Genomic DNA, 13,584 nt, shown 5'->3' on the forward strand with positions numbered 1-13,584 from the left:
CAAGAAATTTTAAGTAAGAGTTCCAAAGTGTCTGCTTCATGAGAGGCACCAAAAAACTAGGTGAATGCGAAGATTAAGAGGCGTGTGACACTACTTGCAAATTGGTCATCTTTTTTGGTCGTAACGGTGTTTAGCGAGATTTTTACCGCAAGAGCTTAAAGGTGACGCTCTGATTATAAGCATCATAAGACAAGCTAAGAACGATGATTATGAGGCGTCTCACAGTATTTTGCAAAGTGGTCACCTTTTGGGCAGTAATGCGGTTCAGCGAGAATTTTACACTAACAGCTCCCGAGTGTCGCTGTAATGATAAGCACTAAATAAATGAATGAAAACGATGATTAAAGGACGTGTGACAGAATTTTGCAAATCAGACATCATTTGCGTCATAATGGCGCTAAGGGACAATTTCACGGTGAGAGCTTAAAGTTGTCGTTCTGATGGTAATCACAATACGAATACCAGAGAACGATGATTCTGAGGCGTGTGGCAATATTTTTCAAACTGGCCATGTTATGAGTCGTAATTTGGTTATGTAAAAATTTCACAGTAAGAAGTCCAAAATGTCACTCGGATGATCACCAGCAAAACACTTCCTGAGAGCGATGGTCCCGAAGCGTTTGAGAGTATTTTGCGAATTGGTCATGGGTTCGTTCGTAATGGGGTTCAACAAGAATTTTTAAGCAAGAGTTCCAAAGTGTCTGCTTGATGAAAGGCACCAAAAAACTAGGTGAATACGAAGATTAAGAGGCGTGTGACACTACTTGCAAATTGGTCATCATTTTGGTCGTAACGGGGTTTAGCGAGATTTTTACCGCAAGAGCTTAAAGGTGACGCTCTGATTATAAGCATCATAAGACAAGCTAAGAACGATGATTATGAGGCGTCTGACAGTATTTTGCAAAGTGGTCACCTTTTGGGCAGTAATGCGGTTCAGCGAGAATTTTACACTAACAGCTCCCGAGTGTCGCTGTAATGATAAGCACTAAATAAATGAATGAAAACGATGATTAAAGGACGTGTGACAGAATTTTGCAAATCAGACATCATTTGCGTCATAATGGCGCTAAGGGACAATTTCACGGTGAGAGCTTAAAGTTGTCGTTCTGATGGTAATCACAATACGAATACCAGAGAACGATGATTCTGAGGCGTGTGGCAATATTTTTCAAACTGGCCATGTTATGAGTCGTAATTTGGTTATGTAAAAATTTCACAGTAAGAAGTCCAAAATGTCACTCGGATGATCACCAGCAAAACACTTCCTGAGAGCGATGGTCCCGAAGCGTTTGAGAGTATTTTGCGAATTGATCATGGTTTCGTTCGTAATGGGGTTCAACAAGAATTTTTAAGCAAGAGTTCCAAAGTGTCTGCTTGATGAAAGGCACCAAAAAACTAGGTGAATACGAAGATTAAGAGGCGTGTGACACTACTTGCAAATTGGTCATCATTTTGGTCGTAACGGGGTTTAGCGAGATTTTTACCGCAAGAGCTTAAAGGTGACGCTCTGATTATAAGCATCATAAGACAAGCTAAGAACGATGATTATGAGGCGTCTGACAGTATTTTGCAAAGTGGTCACCTTTTGGGCAGTAATGCGGTTCAGCGAGAATTTTACACTAACAGCTCCCGAGTGTCGCTGTAATGATAAGCACTAAATAAATGAATGAAAACGATGATTAAAGGACGTGTGACAGAATTTTGCAAATCAGACATCATTTGCGTCATAATGGCGCTAAGGGACAATTTCACGGTGAGAGCTTAAAGTTGTCGTTCTGATGGTAATCACAATACGAATACCAGAGAACGATGATTCTGAGGCGTGTGGCAATATTTTTCAAACTGGCCATGTTATGAGTCGTAATTTGGTTATGTAAAAATTTCACAGTAAGAAGTCCAAAATGTCACTCTGATGATCACCAGCAAAACACTTCCTGAGAGCGATGGTCCCGAAGCGTTTGAGAGTATTTTGCGAATTGGTCATGGTTTCGTTCGTAATGGGGTTCAACAAGAATTTTTAAGTATGAGTTCCAAAGTGTCTGCTTCATGAAAGGCACCAAAAAACTAGGTGAATACGAAGATTAACAGGCGTGTGACAGTACTTGCAAATTGGCCATCTTTTTGGTCGTAACGGGGTTTAGCGAGATTTTTACCGCAAGAGCTTAAAGGTGACGCTCTGATTATAAGCATCATAAGAGAAGCTAAGAACGATGATTATGAGGCGTCTGACAGTGTTTTGCAAAGTGGTCACCTTTTGGGCAGTAATGCGGTGCAGCGAGAATTTTACACTAACAGCTCCCAAGTGTCGCTCAGATGATAAGCACTAAATAAATGAATGAAAACGATGATTAAAAAACGTGTGACAGAATTTTGCAAATTGGACATCATTTGCGTCATAATGGCGCTAAGGGACAATTTCACGGTAAGAGTTTCCAAGTGTCGCACTGATGATAACCACTAAATAAATGAATGAAAGCGACGATTTAAGGGCGTTTGACAGAATTTTGCAAATCGGCCATCATTTGCGTCATAATGGGGCTAAGGGACAATTTCACGGTGAGAGCTCAAAATTGTCGTTCTGATCGTAAGCACAATAGGAGAAGCAGACCTTAAAGGTGACGCTCTGATTATGAGCATCATAAGAGAAGCTAAGAACGATAATTATCAGGCGTCTGACAGGATTTTGCAAAGTGGTCACCTTTTGGGCCGTAATGCGGTTCAGCGAGAATTTCATACTAACAGCTCCAAAGTGTTCCTCTGACGATAAGCACTGAATAAATGAATGGAAACGATGATTTAAGGGTGTGTGACAGAATTTTGCAAATCGGCCATCATTTGCGTCATAATGGGGTTAAGTGACAATTTCACGGTGAGAGCTTAAAAGTGTCGTTCTGATCGTAAGCACAATAGGATTAGCAGAGAACGATGATTTTGAGGCATGTAACAATATTTTCCTAACTGGCCATCTTATGAGTCGTAATTTGGTTAAGTAAAATTTTCAGAGTAAGAATTCCAAAATGTCACTCTGATAATCACCAGCAAAACGCTATCTGCAAACGATGGTTCCGAAGCATTTGAGAGTATTTTGCAAATTGGTCATCGTTTCGTTCGTAATGGAGTTCAACAAGAAATTTTAAGGAAGAGTTCCAAAGTGTCTGCTTCATGAAAGGCACCAAAAAACTAGATGAATACGAAGATTAAGAGGCGTGTGACACTACTTGCAAATTGGTCATCTTTTTGGTCGTTATGGGGTACAACAAGTAATTTTAAGTAAGATTTCCACAGTGTCTGCTTGTTTAAAGGCAACAAAAAACTAGGTGAATACGAAGATAAAGAGGCGTGTGTCAGTACTTGCAAATTGGTCATCTTTTTGTTCGTAACGGTGTTTAGCGAGATTTTTACCGCAAGAGCTTAAAGGTGACGCTCTGATTATAAGCATCATATGACAAGCTAAGAACGATGATTATGAGGCGTCTGACAGTGTTTTTCAAAGTGGTCACCTTTTGGGCAGTAATGCGGTTCAGCGAGAATTTCACACTAACAGCTCCCAAGTGTCGCTCTAATGATAAGCACTAAATAAATGAATGAAAACGATGATTTAAGGGCGTGTGGGAGACTTTTGCAAATCGGCGATCATTTCCGTCATAATGGAGCTAAGGGACAATTTCACGGTGAGAGCTCCAAAGTGTCGTTCTGATCGTAAGCACAAAAGGAGTAGCAGAGCTTAAAGGTGACGCTCTGATTATAAACATCATAAGAGAAGCTAAGAACGATGATTATGAGGCGTCTGACAGTGTTTTGCAAAGTGGTCACCTTTTGGGCAGTAATGCAGTTCAGCGAAAATTTTACACTAACAGCTCCGAAGTGTCGCTCTGATGATAAGCACTAAATAAATGAATGAAAACGATGATTTAAGGGCGTGTGACAGAATTTTGCAAATCGGCCATCATTTGAGTCATAATGGGGCTAAGGGACAATTTCATGGTGAGAGCTCAAAAGTGTCGTTCTGATCGTAAGCACAATACGAGTAGCAGAGAACGATCATTTTGAGGCATGTAACAATATTTTTCAAACTGGCCATCTTACAACTCGTAATTTCGTTATGTAAAAATTTCACAGTAAGAAGTCCAAAATGTCACTCTCATAATCACCAGCAAAACACTTTCTGCAAACGATGGTTCCGAAGCGTTTGAGAGTATTTTGCAAATTGGTCGTCGTTTCGTTCGTAATGGGGTTTAACAAGAATTTTTAAGTAAGAGTTCCAAAATGACTGCTTGATGAAAGGCAGCAAAAAACTACGTGAATTCGAGGATTAAGAGGCGTGTGACTGTACTTGCAAATTGGTCATGTTTTTGGTCGTAATGGGGTACGACAAGAAATTTTAAGTAAGAGTTCCAAAGTGTCTGCTTCATGAAAGACACCAAAAAACTAGGTGAATACGAAGATTGAGAGGCGTGTGACACTACTTGCAAATTGGTCATCTTTTTTGGTCGTAACGGTGTTTAGCGAGATTTTTACCGCAAGAGCTTAAAGGTGACGCTCTGATTATAAGCATCATAAGAGAAGCTAAGAACGATGATTATGAGGCGTCTGACAGTGTTTTGCAAAGTGGTCACTTTTTGGGCAGTAATGCAGTTCAGCGAAAATTTTACACTAACAGCTTCCAAGTGTCGCTCTGATGATAAGCACTCAATAAATGATTGAAAACGATGATTTAAGGGCGTGTGACAGAATTTTGAAAAACGGCCATCATTTGCGTCATAATGGGGTTAAGTGACAATTTCACGGTGAGAGCTCAAAAGTGTCGCTCTGATAGTAAGCACAATAGGAGTAGCAGAGAACGATGATTCTGAGGCGTGTGACAATATTTTCCAAACTGGCCATCTTATGAGTCGTAATTTGGTTAAGTAAAAATTTCACGGTAAGAAGTCCAAAATGTCACTCTGATGATCTCCAACAAAACACTTCCTGAAAACAATGGTCCCAAAGCGTTTGAGAGTATTTTGCAAATTGGTCATCGTTTCGTTCGTAATGGGGTTCTACAAGAAATTTTAAGTAAGAGTTCCAAAGTGTCTGCTTGATGAACGGCACCAAAAAAACTAGGAGAATACGAAGATTAACAGGCGTGTGACAGTACTTGCAAATTGGTCATCTTTTTGGTCGTAAGGGTGTTTAGCGAGATTTATACCGCAAGAGCTTAAAGGTGACGCTCTGATTATCAGCATCACAAGAGAAGCTAAGAACGATGATTATGAGGCGTCTGACAGTGTTTTGCAAAGTGGTCACCTTTTGGGCAGTAATGCGGTTCAGCGAGAATTTTACACTAATAGCTCCCAAGTGTCGCTCTGATGATAAGCACTAAATAAATGAATAAAAATGATGATTAAAGGACGTGTGACAGAATTTTGCAAATCGGACATCATTTACGTCATAATGGGGCTAAGGGACAATTTCACGGTGAGAGCTCAAAAGTGTCGTTCTGATCGTAAGCACAATAGGAGTATCAGAGCTTAAAGGTGACTCTCTGATTATAAGCATCATAAGAGAAGCTAAGAACGATGATTATGAGTCGTCTGACAGTGTTTTGCAAAGTGGTCACCTTTTGGGCAGTAATGCAGTTCAGCGAGAATTTTACACTAACAGCTCCCAAGTGTCGCTCTGATCATAAGCACTAAATAAATGAATGAAAACGATGATTTAAGGGCGTGTGACAGAATTTTGAAAAACGGCCATCATTTGCGTCATAATGGGGTTAAGTGACAATTTCACGGTGAGAGCTCAAAAGTGTCGTTCTGATCGTAAGCACAATAGGAGTAGCAGAGAACGATGAGTTTGAGGCATGTAACAACATTTTTCAAACTGGCCATCTTATGAGTCGTAATTTGGTTATGTAAAAATTTCATAGTAAGAAGTCCAAAATGTCACTCTGATAATCACCAGCAAAACACTTTCTGCAAACGGTGGTTCCGAAGCGTTTGAGAGTATTTTGCAAATTGGTCATCGTTTCGTTTGTAATGGGGTTCAACAAGAAATTTTAAGTAAGAGTTCCAAAGTGTCTGCTTGATGAAAGGCACCAAAAAACTAGGTGAATACGAAGATTAAGAGGCGTGTGACACTACTTGCAAATTGGTCATCTTTTTGGTCGTAACGGTGTTTAGCGAGATTTTTACCGCAAGAGCTTAAAGGTGACGCTCTGATTATAAGCATCATAAGACAAGCTAAGAACGATGATTATGAGGCGTCTGACAGTGTTTTGCAAAGTGGTCACATTTTGGGCAGTAATGCAGTTCAGCGAGAATTTTACACTAACAGCTCCCAAGCGTCGCTCTGATGGTAAGCACTAAATAAATGAATGAAAACGATGATTAAAGGACGTGTGACAGAATTTTGCAAATCAGACATCATTTGCGTCATAATGGCGCTATGGGACAATTTCACGGTAAGAGTTTCCAAGTGTCGCTCTGATGATAAGCACTAAATAAATGAATGAAAACGATGATTTAAGGGTGTATGACAGAATTTTGCAAATCGGCCATCATTTACGTCATAATGAATCTAACGTACAATCTCACGGTTGGAGCTCTAAAGTGTCGTTCTCATCGTAAGCACAATAGGAGTAGCAGAGAACGATTATTTTCAGGTATGTAACAATATTTTTCAAACTGGCCATCTTATAAATCGTAATTTGGTTATGTAAAAATTTCCCAGTAAGAAGTCTAAAATGTCACTCTGATAATCACAAGCAAAACACTTTCTGCAAACGATGGTTCCGAAGCGTTTGAGAGCATTTTACAAATTGGTTATCGTTTCGTTCGTAATGGGGTTCAACAAGAATTTTTAAGTAAGAGTTCAAAGATGACTGCTTGATGAAAGGCAGCAAAAAACTACGTGAATTCGAGGATTAAGAGGCGCGTGACTGTACTTGCAAATTGATCATCTTTATGGTCGTAATGGGGTACGACAAGAAATTTTAAGTGAGAGTTCCAAAGTGTCTGCTTCATGAAAGGCACCAAAAAACTAGGTGAATACGAAGATTAAGAGGCGTGTGACACTACTTGCAAATTGGTCATCTTTTTTGGACGTAACGGTGTTTAGCGAGATTTCTACCGCAAGAGCTTAAAGGTGACGTTCTGATTATAAGCATCATAAGAGAAGCTAAGAACGATGATTATGAGGCGTCTGAAAGTGTTTTGCAAAGTGGTCACCTTTAGGGCAGTAATGCGGTACAGCGAGAATTTCACACTAACAGCTCCAAAGTGTCGATCTGACGATAAGCACTAAATAAATGAATAAAAACGATGATTTAAGGGCGTGTGACAGAATTTTACAAATCGGCCATCATTTGCGTCATAATGGGGTTAAGTGACAATTTCACGGTGAGAGCTCCAAAGTGTCGTTCTTATCGTAAGCACAATACGAGTAGCAGAGAACGATGATTCTGAGGCGTGTGACAATATTTTCCAAACTGGCCATCTTATGAGTCGTAATTTGGTTAGGTAAAAATTTCACGGTAGGAAGTCCAAAATGTCACTCTGATGATCACCAGCAAAACACTTCCTTAGAGCGATGGTCCCGAAGCGTTTGAGAGTATTTTGCGAATTGGTCATGGTTTAGTTCGTAATGGGGTTCAACAAGAATTTTTAAGTATGAGTTCCAAATTTTCTGCTTCTCGAAAGGCACCAAAAAACTAGGTGAATACAAAGATGAAGAGGCGTGTGACAGTACTTGCCAATTGGTCATCTTTTTGGTCGTAACGGTGTTTAGCGAGATTTTTACCGGAAGAGCTTAAAGGTGACGCTCTGATTATAAGCATCATAAGAGAAGCTAAGAACGATGATTATGAGGCGTCTGACAGTGTTTTGCAAAGTGGTCACCTTTTGGGCAGTAATGCGGTTCAGCGAGAATTTTACACTAACAGCTCCCAAGTGTCGCTCAGATGATAAGCACTAAATAAATGAATGAAAACGATGATTAAAGAACGTGTGACAGAATTTTGCAAATCGGACATCATTTGCGTCATAATGGCGCTAAGGGACAATTTCACGGTAAGAGTTTCCAAGTGTCGCTGTGATGATAAGCACTAAATAAATGAATCAAAAAAGATGATTTAAGGGCGTATGGCAGAATTTTACAAATCGGCCATCATTTGCGTCATAATGGGGTTAAGTGACAAATTCACGGTGAGAGCTCCAAAGTGTCGTTCTGATGGTAAGCACAATACGAGTAGCAGAGAACGATGATTCTGAGGCGTGTGACAATATTTTCCAAACTGGCCATCTTATGAGTCGTAATTTGGTTAAGTAAAAATTTCACAGTAAGAAGTCCAAAATGTCACTCTGATGCTCACCAGCAAAACACTTCGTGAGAGCGATGGTCCCGAAGCGTTTGAGAGTATTTTGGGAATTGCTCATGGATTCGTTCGTAATGGGGTTTAACAAGAATTTTTAAGTATGAGTTCCAAAGTGTCTGCTTCATGAAAGGCACCAAAAAACTAGGTGAATGCGAAGATTAAGAGGCGTGTGACAGTACTTGTAAATTGGTCATATTTTTGGTCATAACCGGTGATTAGCGAGATTTTTATTGCAAGAGCTTAAACGAGACGCTCTGATTATAAGCATCATATGACAAGCTAAGAACGATGATTATGAGGCGTCTGACAGTGTTTTGCAAAGTGGTCACCTTTTGGGCAGTAATGCGTTACAGCGAGAATTTTACACCAACAGCTCCAAAGTGTCGCTCTTACGATAAGCACTAAATAAATGAATAAAAACGATGATTTAAGGGCGTGAGACAGAATTTTGCAAATTGGCCATCATTTGCGTCATAATGGGGTTAAGTGACAATTTCACGGTGAGAGCTTAAAAGTGTCGTTCTGATCGTAAGCACAATAGGAGTAGCAGAGAACGATGATTTTGAAACATGTAACAATATTTTCCAAACTGGCCAGCTTATGAGTCGTAATTTGGTTTACAGTAAGAAGTCCAAAATGTCACTCTGATAATCACAAGCAAAACACTTTCTGCAAACGATGGTTCCGAAGCGTTTGAGAGTATTTTGCAAATTGGTCATCGTTTCGTTCGTAATGGGGTTCAACAAGAAATTTTAAGGAAGAGTTCCAAAGTGTCTGCTTCATGAAAGGCACCAAAAAACTAGGTGAATACGAAGATTAACAGGCGTGTGACACTACTTGCAAATTGGTCATCATTTTGGTCGCAACGGGGTTTAGCGAGATTTTTACCGCAAGAGCTTAAAGGTGACGCTCTGATTATAAGCATCATAAGAGAAGCTAAGAACGATGATTATGAGGCGTCTGACAGTGTTTTGCAAAGTGGTCACCTTTTGGGCAGTAATGCGGTTCAGCGAGAATTTTACACTAACAGCTCCCAAGTGTCGCTCAGATGATAAGCACTAAATAAATGAATGAAAACGATGATTAAAGAACGTGTGACAGAATTTTGCAAATCGGACATCATTTGCGTCATAATGGCGCTAAGGGACAATTTCACGGTAAGAGTTTCCAAGTGTCGCTCTGATGATAAGCACTAAATAAATGAATCAAAAAAGATGATTTAAGGGCGTATGGCAGAATTTTACAAATCGGCCATCATTTGCGTCATAAAGTGCTTAAGTGACAATTTCACGGTGAGAGCTCCAAAGTGTCGTTCTGATGGTAAGCACAATACGAATAGCAGAGAACGATGATTCTGAGGCGTGTGGCAATATTTTTCAAACTGGCCATCTTATGAGTCGTAATTTGGATAAGTAAAAATTTCACAGTAAGAAGTCCAAAATGTCACTCTGATGATCACAACCTAAAACACTTCCTGAGAGCGATGGTCCCGAAGCGTTTGAGAGTATTTTGCGAATTGGTCATGGTTTCGTTCGTAATGGGGTTCAACAAGAATTTTTAAGTATGAGTTCCAAAGTGTCTGCTTGATGAAAGGCACCAAAAAACAAGGTGAATACAAAGATTAAGAGGCGTGTGACAGTACTTGCAAATTGGTCATCTTTCTGGTCGTAACGGGGTTTAGCGAGATTTTTACCGCAAGAGCTTAAAGGTGACGCTCTGATTATAAGCATCATAAGAGAAGCTAAGAACGATGATTAAGAGAGTGTCTCTGTAAGAGCGGTCCGGTCGATTTTCCTTGAGACACAGATTTAGCTCATTTCTTGTGTGTTGTAAGACATTCATGTACCTATACTAAAACCACAATCCGATTGATCGGATCTCTTTATTTTTCAGAGTTTTACGGAAATTAAATTTCACTCGACCGAAGGCCTGTCGTGACACTTTTCAAGACGTTAATTTGAGGCAACTTTGCCGGACAATTTACAAAAAACTACGAGACTCAGCAAAAAACAAATACCACAGCCATGTATATTAACTCTATCTTATCCATCGCGGTGACTTTCGTGAACATCATGTACCAATCAAGCAAACAGGAAGACTTGAACGACACCTTATCGGTTCGCTTAAGTCACACACGCGAAAACCGATCATATTCAAGGTACATTTTTGAAAAAGTGAGGCGTTCTTAACTGATCCAACTAATATAGCTAGGAAGTAGGTGCCATAGAAAAGGTAACTACAGAAACAAACTTTGCGGCCCGACCTTTACTAAAACTTTATAACTCCGTGAACTTACCTAATTTTCGGCAATCTCCAAGTTTTGCCGCCATTTTGAGGGACTTGTCAACATGAAGCGTAGCAGGTATAAATCGAGCAGGTAGATCTAAAACAGTCAGAAATACGTACAAAAGCATTCAAATGAACTTCACTTTCAATTCAAGGGGCAAAATTTGAAATTGTTCGTTAAACCTACCGTTCCTACATCCCCATGCGACCATTACTTCCAACAATTCAAACACTACAACTAGTGACCACTAGTGTTCGAATTTCCCTTGTCGATTCCACCGTAAGAAATAACCTGTGCCACCCAAGCTTCGACTCGAATGTGAAATACGAATCAAACAACATAACTGCGTCATCTTCGAGGCCATATCACACTGGTATTTTGATTTTCTGATCGACAAGAACGGTGATCAGGAGGTGATCGCCATGTTTACCTCATAAAGGTGACCGCTGACCAGCCGCTGAGTGACAACAGTACGCCGCGGGGTGGTGTGGGTAGCGGACTTACCGTGGTAAGATATTCGAATACATGCTAAAAAAGCTTTAGGACTCTCAGTCTAAACAGTCAAGGCATGCTTCGTGGTACAGACAACTGTTATTTTATTCTCATAACTTTTTCCTTTAAATTAGAACTGGTATTAATTAATAGAGTTATTTAAATATTTTTAACCGAGGTACCCATATGACCTTTTGGCTTGTCCTCAGTGGTATAAAATAAGGTGTCGTTTCTTCCAGGACCTTTTATTCATGCGTTATTGCACGGAATGAACACTATACTTAGAAGGTTTGTTCTACGTCATTTTTGCTGTTCCCAAGAATGTATGCAAAATCATAGCTCTATACAAAGCTGACTCTAAAATATGATTTTCCGTAACAGTAACTAATGTCATTTACGTAAGGTGTTAATAAAACTAGCAATGTACAATTTTTAGCGTTTTCCACTTATAAGCCTGACATACAATTGTCAAGTGAACTATGTTAGTTTCAGCTCATTTCTTGATTCGATGTGACCTTTTATCACTGAACCCCATTCTTTTCATTTGTAATTTTCCTGTACTTTTTTTTTCATGCGACAAGGACAAAGAGTTTTATAAGTAAACTGATTTTTTGGTGTACCACGCTTATATACAAATACATGCAAAAGGCCGGCTAAATAAGCTCCTCCTCCTGCTCCTAATTTTTTGGGTTGCCTTCGCCCCATGCCTCTGCACGACTCCCATTTAAATGGGGGCTCGAAGAAAGTACAGATTTCCTTAAGCATGGAAACAGTAAAATAGTTCAATTTTCCCTTCTTGACGTAGTCACACAAGTCATAAATGTCATAGACAATCGGATGCGTTAAGCCAATTTCTGTTACAACTGATTCGACGGTGGTCATGTGATTCACTTCTTCCTTGTCAATTAATTCCTCGTCAGATTTATCGTCAACCGCGGTGCTCGGAGACGAACCTACCCGTCTCCATCTCGAGAAGGACAAACAAAAGAAAAATCCTTGTATTTGGGCTTTGGTCAGCCACTCTTCCCGGGAAAACAGGCCCTCCCTGTTTTCCCCCTTCGCTTTCCACATATCTTGCGAGACTTGTCGCAGATCCTCTTTCCTTCCAGATTGCTCACCAATTTCAAACTTGGAGGTGAGATACTGCCTTACTTTCTCTTAGAAGCGAACAGCGCCACCTTTTGGCTTATGAAGTGCCCATCCTTCACTTAAATTCGACTGAAAGGTTCGCTACCCTGTCTCTCGATAACATTGGTACTGTCGTCTTCTGAAAGGGTAAGGGATGAGGATTTTTCAACCCAGCTTTAATTTAGAGATTTCCAAGCTGTTCTAATGTCAAAAATAAAGGAAATGACCCATGAATTCCAGTGCTCAGTGGAAGGATAATTACACCATCGAGCAGTGACCCAATAGCCCTTGTAGCTGTCTATAAGGGAGAGATTGTAAGTTGGCTATGAAAATTACCCTTTTTTCTCTTTTGCTTTGACTTTGTGAGGTGGTTTTGTCACAATTTGAACGGACACGCGTCACTCTTACTTAATATTTTAACGGGAAACCAAACAGCATCATTTTATTTCCAAGTACTAGGTATATATTCAGCCGTTCTTAGCCACCATTTTGCGAGAACAAAGTATATGTATATATTAAGAGTGGTACAAAAAAAAAAGTTTACTTGTAAAAACCTTTGTGATTTTTTAAATCTTTACATACTTATAAAAAATTGTAGAGGGTAAATGAAAGAGAAGGAAAAGAAAATGTGTCCTGCATAGCACTCTTTCAAATCGCCTTTTAGCCGACAGGGAGTCGCGCAGTGGCATGGGGCGAAGGCAACCCAAAAAATTAGGAGCAGGAGGAGGAGCTTATTTAGCCGGCCTTTTGCATGTATTTGTATATACAATGTGATAAGCGTGGTACACCAAAAAATCAGTTTACTTATAAAACTCTTTGTCCTTGTCGCATGAAAAAAAAAGTACAGGAAAATTACACATGAAAAGAATGGGGTTTAGTGATAAAAGGTCACATCGAATCAAGAAATGAGCTGAAACTAACATAGTTCACTTGACAATTGTATGTCAGGCTTATAAGTGGAAAACGCTAAAAATTGTACATTGCTAGTTTTATTAACACCTTACGTAAATGACATTAGTTACTGTTACGGAAAATCATATTTTAGAGTCAGCTTTGTATAGAGCTATGATTTTGCATACATTCTTGGGAACAGCAAAAATGACGTAGAACAAACCTTCTAAGTATAGTGTTCATTCCGTGCAATAACGCATGAATAAAAGGTTCTGGAAGAAAAGACACCTTATTTTATACCACTGAGGACAAGCCAAAAGGTCATATGGGTACCTCGGTTAAAAATATTTAAATAACTCTATTAATTAATACCAGTTCTAATTTGAGTATATTAAAGATGAAACAACAACAACATGATATTAATTTGAGGAGGACT

General features: G+C 39.6%; 1 pseudogene; it reads right to left on the minus strand.

The window, feature by feature from the left end:
- Positions 1-1,614: 1,614 nt before the first annotated feature.
- The window catches only part of LOC140945173 (uncharacterized), a 75,258-nt pseudogene continuing 63,288 nt past the window's right edge, over positions 1,615-13,584 (minus strand).

The sequence above is a fragment of the Porites lutea genome, chromosome 8 (assembly GCF_958299795.1).
Source record: "Porites lutea chromosome 8, jaPorLute2.1, whole genome shotgun sequence".
Classification (NCBI taxonomy): domain Eukaryota; kingdom Metazoa; phylum Cnidaria; class Anthozoa; order Scleractinia; family Poritidae; genus Porites; species Porites lutea.